The sequence below is a fragment of the Schistocerca gregaria genome, chromosome 2, assembly GCF_023897955.1.
Source record: "Schistocerca gregaria isolate iqSchGreg1 chromosome 2, iqSchGreg1.2, whole genome shotgun sequence".
NCBI classification, from domain to species: domain Eukaryota; kingdom Metazoa; phylum Arthropoda; class Insecta; order Orthoptera; family Acrididae; genus Schistocerca; species Schistocerca gregaria.
This window is the reverse complement of record NC_064921.1, coordinates 256,292,503-256,314,651: the sequence shown is the minus strand read 5'-3', so window position 1 is coordinate 256,314,651 and position 22,149 is coordinate 256,292,503.

The following is a 22,149-nucleotide window of genomic DNA, read 5'->3' as shown; positions in this document are numbered from 1 at the left end:
ATAAATCTAATTGCATACCCTTTGCTTCTTTACACAATAATTCGGTGTCGTTAACAGGTTGGGACCTATGTCCTTCTTCGATGACGTGTTCAGCGAACGTTGACCCATTCTTAACGTTGGCCCATTCGTATTCATACCCATCATCGACGGCATATGTTCTTTATATCTTATGGCTATAGACCCACCGTTTTCCATATGTAATGCGCCTGGCAATCACTAAATTTCAATTTATAAACTCCTGGTTGCAATAGCTTATTATAATTGTTATTGTTGAAACAAGTTCCGTTTTAATGTGTTGTTGGTGGAAAAGGCTACATTACAGTCGTGTTCACGGGGCACACGTTGCATTTTATAAGATATATTTGCTAGAAACGGAATAGGTATAAATCTCTTATGTTCATCCCTGTTCAATGACCTAAGCGACGTGGAAACTTTTTCTTTGGGGTTATAATCGTTATTACCGGCAATCTCTTTTAGGGTACACACTTCTTTATGAAAGTTAGTCTGGGTACGAGCTAAATTTATTGCCCCGTGTACACTCGAATTGAAAATAGTCATTTTCTGCGCCCACAGATGCGAGGACCTGTTCAGAACGACGCTAACTACAAACGTAGGCTTTCGATAAATATTAAACTCTATCATTAACTACCGATAAAGTTAAATCCAAGTAATTAATGTCTCTAGTATTATTCCCTAGTTCCATAGTGAGTTTCATTTTTTCATGCATCGAATTGAAATGAATGTATAACTGCTCCAGCTCCTCGCGGGACCCATCTAGCTCAAATAACAAATCGTCAACATAACGTGCATAGGTTAGGTTAGGTTAGTGTTTTTTAACGTCCCGTCGACAACGAGGTCATTAGAGACGAAGCGCAAGCTTGGGTTAGGGAAGGGTGGGGATGGAAATCGGCCGTGCCCTTTTGAAAGCAACCATCCCGGCATTTGCCTTAAACGATTTAGGGAAATCACGGAAAACCTAAATCAGGATGGCTGGAGACGGGATTGAACTGTCGTCCTCCCGAATGCGAATCCAGTGTGCTAACCACTGCGCCACCTCGTTGGGTAACGTGCATAGAATGTGATGTTATCTTTAACGTCTATAGCGTTATTGAAAAACTGATTTCTGTTGAATTGATAAAAATGTCGGCTATAAGCCGAGCAAGCGGGCAGCCCATGGCCACGCCATACTGTTGTTCATAAATCTTCCCATCAGATTCAAAATAACCGTACTTGAGCGTTATACGTAGGAGCGTCAGCATTTCAGTGGTTACCTGCGCTGTTATTCTTTTATGATACTGCAGCTTTCGTTCTATGATGTTTAGCGTGATGTCAGCTGGGACATTGGAATATAAGTTAACTATGTCGAAGGACACTAATTTGGTCGCAGATGAGCATGAGATAGGTTTAAGCCTCTCTACTAACCCGCAAGAATTCTGTTCGAACATATACACTTCCTTTAACTTATATTGCAGAAAACCAGTTAATTTATGATGATCACTATGGGAATTGTCGACGATAGGACGGATCGGATGGTCCTTTTTGTGAACCTTAAATTGGCTACCTAACTTAGGCGGCTTCGGATTCGTGTTAATTAATGTCTTCTTTCTGTATTCGCCTATAAGGCATTTTGTGTTACTAACAAGGGAACCTCCCCATCGCACCCCCCTTAGATTTAGTTATAAGTTGGCACAGTGGCCAGGCCTTGAAAAACTGAACACAGATCAATCGAGAAAACAGGAAGAAGTTGTGGGGAACCATGAAAAACATAAGCGAAATATAGAAACTGAGTAGTCCATGCGAAAGATAGGCAACATCAATAACAATGTGAGCTGAAGTATGCCGTGGTCCCGTGGTTAGCGTGAGCAACTGCGGACCGGGAGGTCCTTCGTTCAAGTCTTCCCTCGAGTGAGAATTTTATTTTCGCAAAGTTATGATCTATCCGTTCCTTCATTGACGTCTGTGTTCACTGTAATAAGTTTGGTGTCTGTGTTTTGCGACGGCACCGCAAAACCGTGCGATTAGTAGACGAAAGGACGTGCCTCTCCAATGCCTCTCTACTAATCTCACGGTTTTGCAGTGCGGTTGCAAAACACAGACACTAAATTTATTACAGTGAACACAGACGTCAATGAACGAACGGATAGATCATGTTGTTGTTGTTGTGGCCTTCAGTCCTGAGACTGGTTTCATGCAGCTCTCCTATTACTCTATCCTGTGCAAGATTCTTCATCTCACAGTAACTACTGCAACCTGCATCCTTCTGAATCTGTTTAGTGTATTCATCTCTTGGTCTCCCTCTACGATTTTTACCCTCCACGCTGCCCTCCAATACTAAATTGGCGATCCCTTGATGCCTCAGAACATGTCCTTCCAATCGATCCCTTCTTCTGGTCAAGTTGTGCCACAAACTTCTCTTCTCCCCAACCCTATTCAATACTTCCTCATTAGTTATGTGATCTACCCATCTAATCTTCAGCATTCTTCTGTAGCACTACATTTCGAAAGCTTCTATTCTCTTCTTGTCCAAACTATTTATCGTCCATGTTTCACTTCCATACATGGCAACACTCCATACAAATACTTTCAGAAATGACTTCCTCACACTTAAATCTATACTCGATGTTAACAAACTTCTCTTCTTCAGAAACGCTTTTCTTGCCATTGCCAGTCTACATTTTATATCCTCTCTACTTCGACCATCATCAGTTATTTTGCTCCCCAAATAGCAAAACTCCTTTACTACTTTAAGTGTCTCATTTCCTAATCTAATTCCCTCAGCATCACCCGACTTCATTCGACTACATTCCATTATCCTCGTTTGGGCAGATCATAAGTTTGCGAAAATGAAGAAAGTAAAGTTTTCACTCGAGCGAAGACTTGAACTAAGGACCTTTCGTTTTGCAGCTGCTCGTGCTAACCACGGGACCACGGCGCTCCGGAGCGCAGATTTCCTTAATGTTGCCTATCTTGTGCATGAACTACTCAGTTTGTATATTTCGCTTATTATTTTTTTCATAGTTCCACACAACTTCTTCCTGTTTTCTCGATTGATCAGTTTTTCAAGGCCTATCCACTGTGCCAACTTATAACTAAATCTGAGGGGGATGCGATGGGGAGGTTCCCTTGTAAAAGCATCCCTGATACCTTTTGCATACTTATCGTGGGGTCTTCCTCGAGCTGTACAATGTTATTCACCTTAAGAAATTGGCATGGTCTTGTCAATATACTCGTTAACATACGCTATAATAATGTTCTACCACTGTAATGAACGCATGCAACAGTATTTCACCTGTTGGACATTCGTATTAATAGCATGTGGTCCTTCATTTGCACATGTAAGCTTGTTATTAATGTATTGTCTAGTTTATTTATTGACTAGTTGCCTGATAAACGATATTTTGATCATTTTAGGACTTCTGAAAAAGGCTATATTTTTATAGCAGAAACCATGGTCAAGGTTTAAAATAAACATAATTTAGTGCAACTGTGGGCTGTTTTTCAGTCGAGACCTTTTCTCTTTTTGCTGTGGCTCCTCCGGTATTTAATCTTTTAAAGCAAATGGTACATTGAACTTCATTGATATAGCACTTCGTAAAATGTTTCCAGGCTAGGGACGGTCCTATTTTTTAATACAACTGACCAGGTGCAGTAACCCTAGCTCCCTGTATCACACGCGCGCCATCTAATAGGCCACACTACATGGCAACAGGTATTTCATTTTCTCGTCAATGCCGTACTGATTTTATGCCATGTTTTAATTGTTCGTTTCTATCGTCATTGGAAAACACCTGTTATAACTGAGACCAAACAAATACCAAGAAATACCGGTTATGCAGAACTAAAATATCGGTCTCGGTTTTACCCGGTCGGTTTTTTTTCCATCCCTAGCTCACACTCAAAGAGAGAGAGTTCTGATTCTTGCTGGGAACGCTCTATAGAACTACTTCCATTGGAGACTCAGGAAGAGGAACTTCGATCCCAGGCTTGGAGGGAGAGCAGCCTTCTGTATGGGACAGATGACTTAGAATTTTGGAGCCACCACTGCAGCCAATCGTGGGCACCGGTAGCGCTAAGTGTGATAAGCAACAGTCGCGAACGGAGATCGACTTATAGGCTGCATGCGAAGACTTCCAATTGGCGTTAGGACTTTCGCAATTTTAAGTAAAGTATGATTATCTGCAACCCTGAGCTCTCCATGCGCTCAGTCGAGAGAGTGGATGCGTGATTCTTTCTGTAGTACTTTTTTTCCTCTTTTATTAACATTCGGGCGTCCCACTTAGTTGTTTCCCGAAATGTTGTGTTGACTTTAAAGTATTAACCTCAGACTCATTATATATTCGCGAAGGTGCTGATACTCTTAATTCCATTGCAATGTGTGTTAATACTTATTGAACGAAACGGTTTTATGTCTTCGTGCACTTGGGATTAATTTGAAGTCTACAGGTACTTATTATACACAGGGCTTTATACCTCATGCTCATAAATTAAGGATAATTGCAGAATGTGGTGCCACACAACTTGGCGCTACACAAAACTGGCGCTAATAGCATAGGCACGTACGACACAGATCTGTAATTCCACAGTATTGGTGATAAGTTGAGAAAACCGTCCCGAAACACGTGCTACAAAACGCCACTTTTTTCTGCGCGTGTACCCCGACATCAATATGGGATATGATCATCATGCATACGTATACAGGCCACACAACGTATTGGTATACTCTGGATCAAGTGGTCGAGCAGCTGCTGAGGCATAGCCTCCCATTCTTGCACCAGTGTCTGACGGAGCTTTTGAAGTGTCGTAGGGGTTTGAAGACTTGCGGCGATACGTCGACCGAGAGCATCCCAGATGTGCACGACGGGGTTTAGGTCTGGAAAACAGGCAGTCCACTACATTCGCCTGATATCTTCTGCCTCAAGGTCTCAAGGTACTCCTCCACGATGGCAGCTCGTTGCAGCCGTGCGTTATCATCCACCAGGAGGAAGGTGGGACCACTGCAGGCCTGAAGAGGCGGACATGCTGGTGCAAAATGACGTCCCGATACACCTAACCTGTTACAGTTTTTCTGTCAAAGACATGCAGGGATGTACGTGCACCAATCACAATACCACTCCACACCATCAGACCACGACCACCATACAAGTCCCTTTCAAGGACGTTAAGAGGTTGGTATCTGGTTCCTGGTTCACTCCAGATGAAAATCCGGCGATAATCAGTGTTCAGACTATGCCTAAACTCGTCCGTGAACATAACCAGGGACCACTGTTCCAACGAGCATGTACTGTGTTCTTGACACCAGGCTTTACGGGCTCTCCAGTGACCATGGGTCAGTGGAATGCACCTTGCAGGTCTCTGGGCGAATAAACCAAGTCTATTCTGTCATCTGTAGACTGTGTGTCTGAAGACAACTGTTCCAGTGGCTGCAGTAAAGTTCCGAGCAAGGCTACCTGCAGTACGCTGTGGCCGTCTGTGGGCACTGATGGTGAGATATCGGTCTTCGTGTGGTGTTGTACAATGTGGACGTCCCTTACTGTAGCGCCTGGACACGTTTTCTGTCTGTTGGAATCGTTGCCATCATCTTGAGATCACACTTTGTGGCATACGGAGGCCCGTGCTACGACCTGCTGTTCTTGAGCAGCCTCCAGTCGCCCTAGTATTCTACATCTCATAACGTCATGAATATGTTTTATTTGAGCCATTTTCAACACACAGTCACCATTAACACGTCTGAAAACGTGTTCACATTTACTCGCAGACCCTACTCCGACATGCACAACACACCTCTGCGTATGTGGACTGCTGCCAGCGCCAGCGTGCTACGACCGCAGATCAAATGCACCCCATGATCATACACCGAGGAATTTAAACCCGCAAACCTCCCACCAGAGCGCTGTTTCACTATATATTAGCATTATCCTTATTTTATGAGCACTAGTGTAGATACCATTGTCTCATTCATTAGTTTGATGAACCCTTATTTTTATCATCTTGTAAGCTACACCACCCAAGTTTCACGAATGCTAGGACCACCCCTGCTTGATAAATTCAGTTTAATGTGTTATCCCTTGGGCTACACTTGCAAATGAGGTCAGGTGATTCTATGGGGACCAATCTATTTATTAGTAAGGGTACAGGTCAGCCCAACAGCGATACGATTGTGTTGACTGGTCAGCTATAACATCACAATAGGTTGCAGTAATACAGAGATGAAAGCCTTGCATAGGATACACTAGTGTGGGGAACTGCATCAAACCAGTCTTCGCCCTGAAGAATAAAATCGAATGCTTTTGCTGCCGACGTTGAGAAGTAGCATATGACAGCTTCTTTTTACCGTTATTACCGTGAAAGTGAAGAAACGTCTTTGTGGACGTCTTTGTGGTCCTCTTAGTTATATCTTTCTCTTCCTGTCTCGAGACCTGAAGTGCTCCAACGAGTGCGGCCGGCCGGCGTGGTCGAGCAGTTCTAGGCGCTTCAGTCCGGTTGCATGTTAGAATCCTGACTCGGGCATGGACCTGTGTGATGTCCTTAGGTTAGTTAGGTTTAAGTACTTCTAAACCGAAAAAAAATAGTGAACGTGAAAAGACAACGTTGATTTTGATGCGATGATGGCATATGCCAGTTGGAGGAGAGACTATGTACCAAAAATGGCTTAAACGTCGCCCATAATCGGAATAAGTAAAGGCATAAGTATCAGAGCGACATCTGTGTCTGCCCTTTATAGAGATTACTCACATCCAGAAGGCTCAGTGTGGTGCAAGCAGGCAACCATACCATGGAGACGCACCCGTTGTACCTACCACCAACTCAGCGAGTTTGAAAGTAGTAAAATTGTGGCCTTCCGAATGGCGGGGAGCTCCTTTCAGATCGTTGCCACACAAGTTGGACGTGCTGCGTCAGTTATACAACGATGCTGGTATCATTGCTCACGTGAACATTCTTACACCCATAGACGTCGTTCTGGACGTCCATGCAGCACATACACCCACCAGGATTGTCGTATTGTAAGAGCTGCGGTGGTTGATCGTGCAGCTGCCACAGCACAGGTAAGAGGGTTTGTGGGCCGAGCACAAACTGTTGCGAACGGTTGTTAACATTGGGAGTAGGTGCATGTCTTCCGCTCACGACACACAATCGACGTGCATTGCTTGACTGGTAGCGTCATAGGATCACTTGGAAGATGCAATGACGCGGCGTGGTCTTCACCGACGAAAGTACGTTCTGCATGTACGGAACTGATGGCGACGTAGACCCGGTGGGCACAGTCTCGTTAGCCAGCCGTTGTGGTCGTGCGGTTCTGGGCGCTTCAGTCCGGAACGGCGCTGCTGCTACGGTCGCAGGTTCGAATCCTGCCTCGGGCATGGATGTGTGTGATGTCCTTAGGTCAGTTAGGTTTAAGTAGTTCTAAGTGTAGGGGATTGATGAGCTCAGATGTTAAGTTCCATAGTGCTCACAGCCATTTGAACCATTTGAACAGTCTCGTTGAGTGCATTCGTCCAACGCACTCTGGCCCCGTCCAAAGGTTTATGGTCTGGGGCGCGATAAGCTGCAATTCTAGCTCACCTTCGGTGTTTTTGGAGGGGCACTAATCAGCATTCGGCACAAGTAGAATGTTGTTAGACCCATTCTCACTCCGTCTTGCAACAGGAAAGTGATAAGTTCTTCCAACAGGATAATGCTCGCCCACAGACTGCCCATGCTCTGTAAGACGTGCAGCAACGTCCCTGGACAGTGCGATCTCCGAACTTGTCTCAAACGGAGCATATGTGAGATACGATGGGATGAAAAGTGACTTATCCGACTCGTCAACCAACAACTCTTGTAGAACTACGTGAACAAGTCGAGCAGGCGTGGCGTAACATTTTCCAGATCAGTGTTCGCCATCTGAAATGAGACTCTCATGACAAAATGTGAACAAAATTTAGATTGATTTTTTGTGAATTAGAAATTTCTCACATCAACAGCTCAGTACCGTCGTGCCTCACAATAAGGGCGGGAATCTCCCATTACGTTTAAAACTGACTGGCCTAGGCCGGTAAGACATGTCTGACAGTTACGGGGGAGAGCAGACGTTGGTGCTAGCAGTACGGTGTTAAGCTCGGAGCTCCTGGGTCGTAAATTCATTCACGGGCGAAACGGTACGACCATTAGAGCTGAGGCGGCCGTTAATTCTCGGCAGGCATGCAAAACGCCTCGCGGTCGCCGTTCCATTAAACATCTGTCAGTGGCTGCCGGCTGCCGGCTCCCGGCTGCTGGTGGTTTTAAGGCCGAGGATGCTGGCTTGTGCGGGGCGGATTTTCTTACACCGCAAATGCTAATTCATAGAGTACTGCCGAGTTTTACAGGTTCCGGTTCACTTGCTCGGTTCGTAAAATGAAGTGAATATTATAAATTTACATACACGGGAAAAAAAGAAACATACGTTAATTGGAGTCAGTGCACTGAACCAGGTTTTCACCTCAAGTAAGCTCATAAATGAGCACAGCATAGATCGCCTCGTGAGTGAACCATCTCTCTTCAGCAGTATGAAACCTCCAAAGGGCGAGCAAAACCAGAAACTCTCTTCCTGTCTCGCATCCTTGGTGTTCACGTCAGTACACGAGCACAAATCGGAATTTATTTCTGGCTTTTGCAGAAGGAGAATATGTGCACTTGCCTGCACAAAATGTGGCTCTATCTGACTGTCGTGCAATGGACTCGGGTTCCATCCTCGGTTCTGCTGGGACTACAGCGGGATGCACTCAGCCTCTTGAGGACATTTGAGGAGCTACTTGATTGAGAAGTAGCGGCGCAGGGTCACGGAAATCGACAACGGCCCGGAGAGCGGTGTCCTGTCCTCCATGCTGCATCCATTGACAGAGGACGACACCAGGGTCGCCACATTCGAAAAGGTGGTCGAAGTCGTGAGGTGGAGTCAAGAGCGGAACAACAGGAAGAAATTTCACACCATCGCAACGCATCAAACGAGGTCTGTTCTACATAGTCCACCCCCCCCCCTCCCCTCCCCCGGTATCTGTTAACTGAAATTACAGAAGAAGAAGTCGCAGACGCTATAACACGAAGCCCGAAAAATAAGTCTCCTGGGCCTAACGGAATCCCGGCGGAGTTTTAACAAATGTTCAGAAGGCAGTTGATTCCCAAATTAGCGTGTATCTGTAACGAATTAATGAATTCCGCCAATGGCGTCCCACACGACTTCCTAAAAGGAACCATTGTTCTAATCCCGAAACATCCTGCAGGAAAATCTGTAACAAATTTTAGGCCTATCACTCTCCTAAATTCGGACTATAAAATATTTGCCCGCATCATAAACGAAAGATTAAAATCAGTATTGAACACAGTCACTGGTTCATATCAATCGAGCGTAGGAAAAGACAGATCAATTTACCAAAAAATGTGCGACTACATAGATATTATTTCCATTGCCGCAGCCTGTAAAATAAAATGCACCATCGTATCATTGGACTTTGGTAAAGCGTTCGATAGAGTCGATCATGCTTATCTTTTTCACATCATGCGTGCCATGAACTTTCCACAAGGTTTTATCAACATTATTACAAATCTTCTGCAGAAGTCAACATCGACAGTTATGGTAAACGGTCAGTCCAGTAGACCCATTGTAATGAAAAGTTCGGTGTGACAAGGGTGCCCGATGTATATGTCACTCTTTGCAATAGCAATCGAGCCATTACTTTTTCGCCTGAGCCACAACCTACAAGGATTCACTACATGCGGCCGCAGGATTGACTGCAGGGCATATGCCGATGATGTTGCATTTATTGTCAAAGACAACGACGAGATAGAAAAAGCACTCGACATAATAAACAAATATGAACAAGTATCTGGTGCGAAACTGAAGAGAAATAAGTCTGGCATAATGAATATTGGAAGCGGATTAGGAGTTCCCATTCATGGGCCAATAAAGGAAATTGTCTCCATGACATGTCTTGGGGTGGAGTATACAAGGAATATTCGGCAGACCACCGCAGTTAATTACAGAAGAATCCTCAACAACATCCGTGCCTGTATACGTCAGCACAATCTCTACACTCTTGATGAGATACAAAGAGTGGCTCTCGTCAACATCTATTTTTCCTCTAAATTAAATTACGTGGCACAAGCCCTGCCAATGCCGAGGGAAGTGGCGAACAGGATTTTGGCTGCTTTTGGCCACTTCGTCAGCCGCGGCCACATCTATAAGGCAAGTACCAAACGTTGACTCTACCGACTGGGAACGGTGGATTGAATCTCACAGACGTGTACAATAAAGCGCAAGCATTGTACGTATGTAAAACATATAAACTGTGGAAGCGGTCAGTCAACAGTGTCACCGCAATCTTGTTAAATGAAACAGCGCCGGCCAGCCAGAACGCCCCAATAGACGTTCACCACATCCCAAATGAACTTTACCACCTAAAACATTTCTTCGTAGAATATAGCTACATTAGACTGAGAACACCCGAGAAAGATGTCATCAAAGTCAAGAAAATATACCAAAACTTAATGAACTTTCAGACCAAGAACATCATAGAACAAAAATACGTCGGTCACTCTTGGTATGATATCTGGAGGAACATAAATCACCCGTATTTACCAACTAAAGTGAGGTCATTGTGGTACTATTTTGTGAATAGGAAATTTCCAACGAACTCCAGACTGTATTCCATTCACCTGGCTGATTCCCCTTTGTGTTCCACTTGCAAATCTGATTGATACAGATGAACATCAATTTGCCTGTGGAAATGCGAATAATATATGGTTGTCAATCAGAAAAAAATTAGCAACTATGCAGAGAAAACCGCCGTATTTGATAATGCCAGCGTGCCTTTTATACCCGGAAGAAGAGCTATACCCCACCTGGAAGAAAAATGCCGTCAACTGGTTGAAGGGGCACGCTATATTTTACCTGCTGTCCAGTAAAGAAGGGAGCAAAGGAGATTTTTGGACGTACATTTCCGACCAGCATCACAAGCTACTACGCATGAATAATTATTATGATACATACGCCAACTTCCTCAGGAGAACAGTCATGTGAACTCCATTTTCGATGATGCGATTCAGAATATGAAGAAACGAGAGACAATTTGATCTTTGAAAACAAATACGATCAAGTGACGAACATCACTATCTGGTTTAGACGTGGATTTTTTTCTAAAATGCCAAGGAACCTGTAATTAATTTTAGTTTGTTTTGTTAGTTTTAAATGTCAGCTCCACCAACAAGATTTCAGTTGTTATGTAACGACTCTCATTGCGATATCAACACTACAGAAACTCTTATTTGTGTAAGTTACAGTAGATCTTTAATTTCAATTTGCGTAGCTGTAGTGGTATATACACAAAATTGTAGAATATATGTAGATTGCTTTAAACTTATACCTGTGAATATAATTTATTCCTTTCATATATTAAATGTGTATCTTCAGCATACATAGCGTTCAACAATGACTTGAAGCTTCGAGGGGGAGATCAAAGCTAGTATAAGAAAAGCTACTAAAAGATACTAAATAACTAACATGACTTAACTCTTCAACAAAATGTTTACCAAAGAGTACACAAACAGCACAACTCGCAGCACCTGCGGTAGACTGCTGGGTTGATTGCCAAAATATTGTGCTTAAAATGGAACCAACAACTCGGCTGAACACCCGATAGCAGACCATTAATCAACCATGACGGCAAAACCTGGCAGATAACAACTCAATGTTTCGTCCAATCGGAAAAAATCACTTCCACTACCATGTGCTACAGAAGTATGCTGATGACTTCATGGATAAATGCTACACCTAACGAAGAGTTGAAAGACAGTAAGTCCTTTAGGCTTGCCTTTCTGTCACTTTGTTCATTTAGTCATATATATTTAGGGCACTTACATTAAATTACGCTGATATCTTGTTTATTAAAGAGGGTTCTCGGTGGTTGGGTTTTGAATTCATTGCTAGCTAACTGAATGGAGTATTTTGAGGTGACACTAGGAAGGCACACTAGGAAGTCTGGCAATTCGGCAGAGCTATTCATGCGAGTTGGTTCACACTCACATCACAGCACTCAGAACCAGGTATCGGTTCATGGAGGCTCATTAACGCGTTTCGTGGCAAATTTATTTTTAAAACTCTTGTATTAATGAGAACTGACAAAGAAATTCAAAATCTCTTTTAATATTTTGATGATGCAAAGAACAAGGGGCGGCGAGGTAAGAAACACGGTTTTTCTAATGACTGTTGCAGGCTTATGATGACTGCCGTTTTAGGATGAAATGTAAATCGATAAATTGTAATTAGTTACCATTTTATTTAAGCGTTAAACGTAAAATCACAGAATGTCAATGAATATTACTACTTTTGTTTTTCGCTAAAATATCAACGTCTGGTCCTACTTTTCGAGCAATGCTACTTCGAAGAGAAGCTCTTAAGTTTGGGTCTGCCAGTGAGCTTCTGCGGGTAGATTTCATTCTTTTCATTGCGCAAAAAGCAGCAAGTTCGTGTAAGTCTAAATATCGACATAATCGCAGCTGCAGACTTGTGAAGTCGTGAAAGTTTACATTGAGGACACAGAAGCTTACGAGACTAATTTTGCTATGAAACTAATCATTCAAACGTCACGCTATAGGTGTATAAGTTCTAGCTGTAGCCGAGTTTCCTTGCTGTCAACATAACCCGGAAGTCTGCGAAACTGCGTAATCCTTAACAAGCTGAGAAGCAATACAGTAACTTGATCTAATTGCAGATTCATTTACTGAGTGTTTCTTCTGAAAACAAAACTGTATTTTCATAGTCAAAATGTTGGGGAAAATTATTGAGACCTTTTTTCTATGCTTCCATATCACGAATACTGCCTTCCGTCATATCTTACAAAAACAGGCTTTTTTTTCTTTTTATAAAAAGTTGCTGTTCGCCTTCCGAGTGTCCATAATCTATGAAAAGAATCTATTGTTATACTGTTGTAAACTGAATTTTCTCGTTGTGTTCAAAGTTTTGAAGTAAATTAATAGAAAACTAGGCGTATCAGGACACCAACGCATACAATAAACATATATACTTGGCATGCACGAGTAGGTTTAATAATGAATAGGAAAATAGGAATGCGGGTAAGCTACTACAAACAACATAGTGAACACATTATTGTGGCCAAGATAGATACGAAGCCCACACCTACTACAGTAGTACAAGTTTATATGCCAACTAGCTCTCCAGATGACGAAGAAATTGAAGAAATGTACGATCAAATAAAAGAAATTATTCAGATAGTGAAGGGTGACGAAAATTTAATAGTCATGGGTGACTGGAATTCGGTAGTAGGAAAAGGGAGAGAAGGAAACGTAGTCGATGAATATGGAATGGGGCTAAGAAATGAAAGAGGAAGCCGCCTGGTAGAATTTTGCACAGAGCACAACTTAATCATAGGTAACACTTGGTTCAAGAATCATAAAAGAAGGCTGTATACATGGAAGAAGCCTGGAGATACTGACAGGTTTCAGATAGATTATATAATGGTACGACAGAGATCTAGGAACCAGGTTTTAAATTGTAAGACATTTCCAGGGGCAGATGTGGACTCTGACCACAATCTGTTGGTTATGACCTGTAGATTAAAACTGAAGAAACTGCAAAAAGGTGAGAGTTTAAGGGGATGGGACCTGGATAAACTAAAAGAACCAGAGGTTGTACGGAGTTTCAAGGAGAGCATAAGGGAGCAATTGACAGGAATGGGGGAAAAATACAATAGAAGAAGAATGGGTAGCTTTGAGGGATGAAGTAGTGAAGGCAGCAGAGTGATTCAAGTAGGTAAAAAGACGAGGGCTAGTAGAAATCCTTGGGTAACAGAAGAAATATTGAATTTAATTGATGAAAGGAGAAAATATAAAAATGCAGTAAATGAAGCAGGCAAAAAGGAATACAAACGTCTCAAAAATGACATCGACACAAAGTGCAAAATGGCTAAGCAGGGATGGCTAGAGGACAAATGTAAGGATGTAGAGGCTTATCTCACTAGGGGTAAGATAGATACTGCCTACAGGAAAATTAAAGAGACCTTTGGAGAAAAGAGGACCACTTGTATGAATATTAAGAGCTCAGATGGAAACCCAGTTCTAACCAAAGAAGGGAAAGCAGAAAGGCGGAAGGAGTATATAGAGGGTCTATACAAGGGCGATGTACAGGGTGTTTCAAAAATGACCGGTATATTTGAAACGGCAATACAAACTAAACGAGCAGCGATAGAAATACACCGTTTGTTGCAATATGCTTGGGACAACAGTACATTTTCAGGCAGACAAACTTTCGAAGTTACAGTAGTTACAATTGTCAACAACAGATGGCGCTGCGGTCTGGGAAACTCTATAGTACGATATTTTCCACATATCCACCATGCGTAGCAATAATATGGCGTAGTCTCTGAATGAAATTACCCGAAACCTTTGACAACGTGTCTGGCGGAATAGCTTCACATGCAGATGAGATGTACTGCTTCAGCTGTTCAATTGTTTCTGGATTCTGGCGGTACACCTAGTCTTTCAAGTGTCCCCACAGAAAGAAGTCACAGGGGTTCATGTCTGGCGAATAGGGAGGCCAATCCACGCCGCTTCCTGTATGTTTCGGATAGCCCAAAGCAATCACACGATCATCGAAATATTCATTCAGGAAATTAAAGACGTCGGCCGTGCGATGTGGCCGGGCACCATCTTGCATAAACCACGAGGTGTTCGCAGTGTCGTCTAAGGCAGTTTGTACCGCCACAAATTCACGAAGAATGTCGAGATAGCGTGATGCAGAAATCGTTTCGGATCTGAAAAATGGGCCAATGATTCCTTTGGAAGAAATGGCGAACCAGACCAGTACTTTTTGAGGATGCAAGGACGATGGGACTGCAACATGGGGCTTTTCGGTTCCCCATATGTGCCAGTTCTGTTTATTGACGAAGCCGACCAGGTAAAAATAAGCTTCGTCAGTAAACCAAATGCTGCCCACATGCATATCGCCGTCATCAATCCTGTGCACTATATCGTTAGCGAATGTCTCTCGTGCAGCAATGGTAGCTGCGCTGAGGGGTTGCCGCATTTGAATTTTGTATGGATAGAGGTGTAAACTCTGGCGCATGAGACGATACGTGGACGTTGGCGTCATTTGGACCGCAGCTGCAACACGGCGAACGGAAACCCGAGGCCGCTGTTGGATCACCTGCTGCACTAGCTGCGCGTTGCCCTCTGTGGTTGCCGAACGCGGTCGCCCTACCTTTCCAGCACGTTCATCCGTCACGTTCCCAGTCCGTTGAAATTTTTTAAACAGATCCTTTATTGTATCGCTTTTCGGTCCTTTGGTTACATTAACCTCCGTTGAAAACTTCGTCTTGTTGCAACAACACTGTGTTCTAGGCGGTGGAATTCCAACAGCAGAAAAATCCTCTGTTCTAAGGAATAAACAATGTTGTCCACAGCACACTTGCACGTTGTGAACAGCACACGCTTACAGCAGAAAGACGACGTACAGAATGGCGCACCCACAGACTGCGTTGTTTTCTATATCTTTCACATCACTTGCAGCGCCATCTGTTGTTGAAAATTGTAACTACTGTAATTTCGAAAGTTTGTCCGCCTGAAAATGTACTGTTGTCCCAAGCATATTGCAACAAACGGTGTACTTCTATCGCTGCTCGTTTAGTTTTTATTGCCGTTTCAAATATACCGGTCATTTTTGAAACACCCTGTACTTGAGGACAATATTATGGAAATGGAAGAGGATGTAGATGAAGATGAAATGGGAGATACGATACTGCGTGAAGAGTTTGACTGAGCACTGAAAGACATGAGTCGAAACAAGGCCCCCGGAGTCGACAACATTCCATTGGAACTACTGACAGCCTTGGGAGAGCCAGTCATCACAAAACTCTGCCATCTGGTGAGCAAGATGTATGAGACAGGCGAAATACCCTCAGACTTCAAGAAGAATATAATGATTCCAATCCCAAAGAAAGCAGGTGTTGACAGATGTGAAAATTACCGAACTATCAGTTTAACAAGTCACAGCTGCAAAATACTAACGCGAGTTCTTACAGACGAATGGAAAAACTAGTAGAAGCCGACCTCGGGGAAGATCAGTTTGGATTCCGTAGAAATGTTGGAACACGTGAGGCAATACTGACACTACGACTTATCTTAGAAGCTAGATTAAGGAAGGGCAAACCTACGTTTCTAGCATTTGTAGACTTAGAGAAAGATTTTGACAGTGTTGACTGGAATACTCTCTTTCAAATTCTGAAGGTGGCAGGGGTAAAATACCGGGAGCGAAAGGCTATTTACAATTTGTACAGAAACCAGATGGCATTTATAAGAGTCGAGGGACATGAAAGGGAAGCAGTGGTGGGGAAGGGAGTGAGACAGGGCTGTAGTCTATCCCCGATGTTATTCAATCTGTATATTGAAAAAGCAGTGAAGGAAACAAAAATTTGGAGTAGGTATTAAAGTCCATGGAGAAGAAATAAAAACTTTGAGTTTCGCCGCTGACATCGTAATTCTGTCAGAGACAGCAAAGGACTTGGAAGAGCAGTTGAACGGAATGGATAGTGTCTTGAAAGGAGGATATAAGATGACCATCAACAAAAGCAAAACGAGGATAATGGAATGTAGTCGAATTAAGTCGTGTGATGCTGAGGGAATTAGACTAGGAAGTGAGACACTTAAAGTAGTAAAGAAGTTTTACTATTTGGGGAGCAAAATAACTGATGATGGTCGAAGTAGAGAGGATATAAAATGTAGACTGGCAATGGCAAAAAAAGCGTTTCTGAAGAAGAGAAGTTTGTTAACATCGAGTATAGATTTAAGTGTCAGGAAGTCATTTCTGAAAGTATTTGTATGGAGTGTAGCCATGTATGGAAGTGAATCATGGACGATAAATAGTTTGGACAAGAAGAGAATAGAAGCTTTCGAAATGTGGTGCTACAGAAGAATGCTGAAGATTAGATGTGTAGATCACCTAACTAATGAGGAAGTATTGAATAGGATTGGGGAGAAGAGAAGCTTGTGGCACAACTTGACCAGAAGAAGGAATCGGTTGGTAGGACATGTTCTGAGGCATCAAGGGATCACCAATTTAGTACTGGAGGGCAGCGTGGAGGGTAAAAATCGTAGAGGGAGACCAAGAGATGACTACACTAAGCAGATTCAGAAGGATGTAGGTTGCAGTAGGTACTGGGAGATGAAGCAGCTTGCACTGGATAGAGTGGCATGGAGAGCTGCATCAAACCAGTTTCAGGACTGAAGACCACAATAACAACACTTGGCATCATGCACTGATTCGCTGATGTTGATGTGTCTAACCTCTTTGAACCTCGTAGCCCAACCATCAACTTTTCATCCCTTTAGAAACAGCTACTCTCCACTTCCAGGGGAGACTGCAACGTAAAACTCCGTTATTTAAAAACATTTAATCGGTGTTTCACATGGCTGGAGTGTTTAGTTTTAGATTCCAAAACGATTTGGCTGTATTCGTTTACATGCACGTTGATGAAATGTTTGAAATACGGACTGCATAAGGGGCTGTAGCCCAGCAAAAGATGCCAAATAAGATTTTTGATTTTCAACACCATCAAACGGAACCATCTTTACTCCAACCTTGATATAAACTGGGAAAAATATGTTGAAGACTTTCAGGAAAACTGATGTGAAAAAATTGGCAGCCTGTCGTCAGAAGTCAAGTACTTTGCCTGTTTGCTGCGTAAATATAAATATAGGTAATACACTAAACCCCTGTTCAGTGCAATCGACAGGCTCCAAGGAAATAGGCATTGGTTTAAAATCCAATATCCCTACCACTGGTCCTCCTCAGGAAGACTGTGAGTAGATTTTTATTCAGAAAATTCAAGACTGACGCGGGGACAGGGAACTTTGTGGAGGAAATGGGTTTTGCCCTCCCCCAGAATATGCCGCAGGTAGAGGCGAACAGCCTGAGGCCTTCTACTTCTGGAACACCCTGACAGCTACCTAAATGCTCCTGGGTTCCGTGCAGATGTCAACACATTCCCTCTAAGTACATGTGTCTGTCCGTGCAAGCGTCACGAACTCGACAGACATGGCCTCAGCTGTACGGGGTCCGCTAGCCACGGGCAGAGGAGAGCTTTTAGCAGGTTGTCCCATGGGCTTGCAGGCTTACACCTTGATGGCTGAAATGGGCTGGTACAGCAGGACGCTCGACACAATGTCGTCGGTATAGCTGTTGCGTTTCTTGAGTTACGTTCGCATCCGAGGTGCGCCGCTCTCACGAAAAAGTAGTGTCTTGATTGGGATGCCGTCGGTGACTTTGGAGAACGTTCCAGTGACCGCCTGCTCTAGTTCATGAAATGTGTTATCAGCAGAGGTTCAGATTTTGCCCAGAATCCGGGGGGAGGTCCTACTGTGTACGGAGAAATATGCGGTTAGTACACGAAAGCGCTGCCGTTTTTGACTGGTGTTTTTCAGAAATAATCGTAGTGACGGAGTATTCGGGTCATGGCTGCGAAGGTGGACGAAGAAGAGTCATTGGACTGTGGCTGCGGAGGAGGTCGGAGTAGAAGGTTTGGGCCTGGGTTGCAAGGAACGTTTGAGCGAATAATCGGATTTGCCTTCGGAGAGATGGACCTGTTTCTCTGATGAGAGTTGGAGTCTGAGGTCCACCATTCGAGTCGACACTGTGGTGCACTGCTCGCTGCAGCGTGCTCTTTCAAACAATAACGGCCACTATCCGATTCATGCATATTGTAATAGCTTACAGGTCTGCAGTTCTCGATCACTGACAATTGAAGTTACAATCAAATCGCGTTACATATACACTACCGGCCATTAAAATTGCTACACAAAGAATAAATGCAGATGATAAGCGGGTATTCATTGGACAAATATATTATACTAGAACTGACATGTGATTACATTTTCACCCAATTTGGGTGCATAGATACTGAGAAATCAGTACCTAAAATAACCACCTCTGGCCGTAATAACGGCCTTGATACGCCTAGACATCGAGTCAAACAGAGCTTGGATGGCGTCTACACGTACAGCTGCCCATGCAGCTTCAACACGATACCACAGTTCATCAAGACTAGTGACTCGCGTATTGTGACGAGCCAGTTGCTCGACCACCATTGACCAGACGCTTTCCGTTGGTGAGAGATCTGTAGAATGTGCTAGCCAGGGCAGAAGAACATTTTCTGTATCGAGAAAGGCCATGCTGAAATGTAGGGATTCGCAGGGATCGAATGAAGGGTAGAGTCAAGGGTCGCAACACATCTGAAATGTAACGTCCACTGCTCAAAGTGCCGTCAATGCGAACAGGAGGTGACCGAGACGTGTAACCAATGGCACCACATACCATCCCGCCCGGTGATACGCCCGTATGGCAATGACGAATACGCGCTTCCAATGTGCGTTCACCGTGATGTCGCCAAACACGGATGTGCCCATGATGATGTTGTAAACAGAACCTAGATTCATCCGAAAAAATGACGTTTTGCCATTCGTGCACCCAGGTTCGTCGTTGAGTACACCATCGCAGGCGCTCCTGTCTGTGATGCAGCGTCAAGGCTAACCGCAGCCATGGTCTTCGAGTTGATAGTGCACGCTGCTGCAAACGTCGTTGAATTCGTCCACATGGTTGTAGTCTTGCAAGCGTCCCCATCTGTTGACTCAGGGATCGAGTCGTGGCTGCACGACCCGTTACAGCCATGCAGATAAAATGCCTGTCATCTCGACTGCAAGTGATACGAGGCCGTTGGGATCCAGCACGGCGTTCCGTATTATGCTCCTGAATCCACCGATATCATATTCTGCTAACAGTCATTGGATCTCGACCAACGCGAGCAGCAATGTTACGTTACGATAAACCGCAATCGCGATAGGCTATAATCTGACCTTTATCAAAGTCGTAAACGTGATGGTACGCATTTCTCCTCCTTATACGAGGCCTCACAACAACATTTCACCAGGCAATGTCGGGCAACTGCTGTTTGTGTATGAGAAATCGGTTGGAAACTTTCCTGATGTCAGCACGTTGTAGGTGTCGCCACCGGCGCCAACCTCTTGTGAATGCTCTGAAAAGCTAATCAGTTGCTTATCACAGCTTCTTCTTGCTGTCGGTTAAATTTCGTGTCTGTAGCACCTCGTCTTCGTGGTGTAGCAATTTTAATGGCCAGTAGTGTATTTTCATCATCTCCATAACTTTGTCAATCGACATCAGTACATGCTTAATTTTTTATTCAACAGGAGCCTGAATGTAATCAGTGTTGTTTATATCAATCCATGTCCAATGTCATACATGTTTTGGATATTAAATCTGTCGTCATTATGAATTAATCTGGTATTCCAGTAGACATTACACCTTTCGTTATTTATTAAAGTAACTTATGGTTAAAATGGCTCTGAGCGCTATGGGACTTAACATCTGAGGTCATCAGTCCCCTAGAACTTTGAACTACTTAAACCAGACTAGCTTAAGGACATCACGCACATCCATGCCCGAGACAGGATTCGAACCTGCGACCGTAGCAGTCGTGCGGTTCCGGACTGAAGTGCCTAGAGCCGTTCGGCCACTGCGGCCGGCAAAGTAACATATTTATGTGGGAAATAATAAGAGTTATCTTGGAGAATAATACATTGTGTGAACTTAAGTTCACTGCTCAGGGCCAAACTTTGTCAGTTACAAAGAAACATTCCGCTGCGTTTAATTTCACAGCGGTGTAATTGAGTCGTGGTTCTGTATAGTAGCATATGCCGTCACAGATATTAGTTAGAGATACAGACATACCCGCCCACCAAAGAGAACATTTTGTAGAATAACTTAATCGTACTGGGGAGAACGAAATTTAGGCATGATTAGTGAAATGATTGGTTGGTAGGAGACATCCCGAGAAATGAAGGAATTGCCAATTTGGTAATGGAGTGAAATTTGGGGATATGAAAGTCATAGAAGAGATCTAGACTTGACTACAGGAAGCTTATTCAAATGACTGCAACAGTTAAGAGATGAAGAGTCTTGTCCAAGGTAGACTAGTTGCATCAAACCAGTTTTCAGACTAGAGACCGCACCAACACAAGCATTTCAGTTTGCTGTTTAGATATTTCGTGGAATAGAAGAGTCAACTGATTAATTTCAAGTTCCGGCATTCTAAAAAAAGGGCAGGGTAACATTTAATTCATGATATCTGACACAAGACGGAATCTGTTTAGTTCCGGTAGCATTACACTCTAGTGGACTTGTTTGCTGATACGTTCGGTACAGGACCTCCCAGTAAGGGCGTGTGTGACGCACTTCCCGAGTTCCGGCGTGGGTCGCAAAGACGGGAACGGAGAGGTCGAAAAATAGTTACAGCTATTTCTGACGCCAGACGGAAATCCTTCAGTTCCGGTAGCTGCGCGTTATCGAAAACAACATTATTACTCATCCCTCCATACGATTGGAGCGGGAACCGGTATTTCCAGAGTCGGCGCAGACGCTTCTGGCGCGGAGCTCAGGGCGTGCTCGCGTTCTGCCTTTTTGTTGGCGGAGGAAGAGTCGTTATTCGCACACCGCGCCCGGGAAACTGGTTCCAGCCGAGCCGAGTCGCCTCGCCTCGATGTGGAATGCGGTCGAAATGCTGACGCTATTCGCAGAGTGGTCTGTAATCAGGCGGCGAGGAGGAGGCACGAAAAACACAGCCGGGAAGTCTCGTGACGTGTGCGAAACCCGTCTGGCTGCGCTCCAGGGCCGGCGGGAACTCTGCCCGCGCTGGAATGGAGCAGGCGCTCCTCCCTTTTTACTCGACATACAGGTTACGCAGCGGCTGAAATGAGAACCCGCTAACTCTGTCTATCGGAATGTCAGGCGCAGGGCCGTCTTTCTCTTGTACGCTTCGGTTAGTAACTGTAGTCGCAATGACGCTTGCGGCTTTCTCGCTTCCAATGACTTTCATATGAATGCCAGGATCGCGACTTATCCGGCCTTTGTAAGTGCCGTGTGGTATCGCTTCAGTAGTCTATTACGTGGTTACACTGTCGAGTTTCAATACGATCCCGCCCTGAATCAGCCGACGCTATGTGCTTAAGTGGACAACAGACAGAATGTGATACCAAAGGACAACTGAAAACATCAGACGTCAATAATTTCAGGTACCGTTTACTGGACACCAGTCAGTTGAGTTAAAGAAACAACTT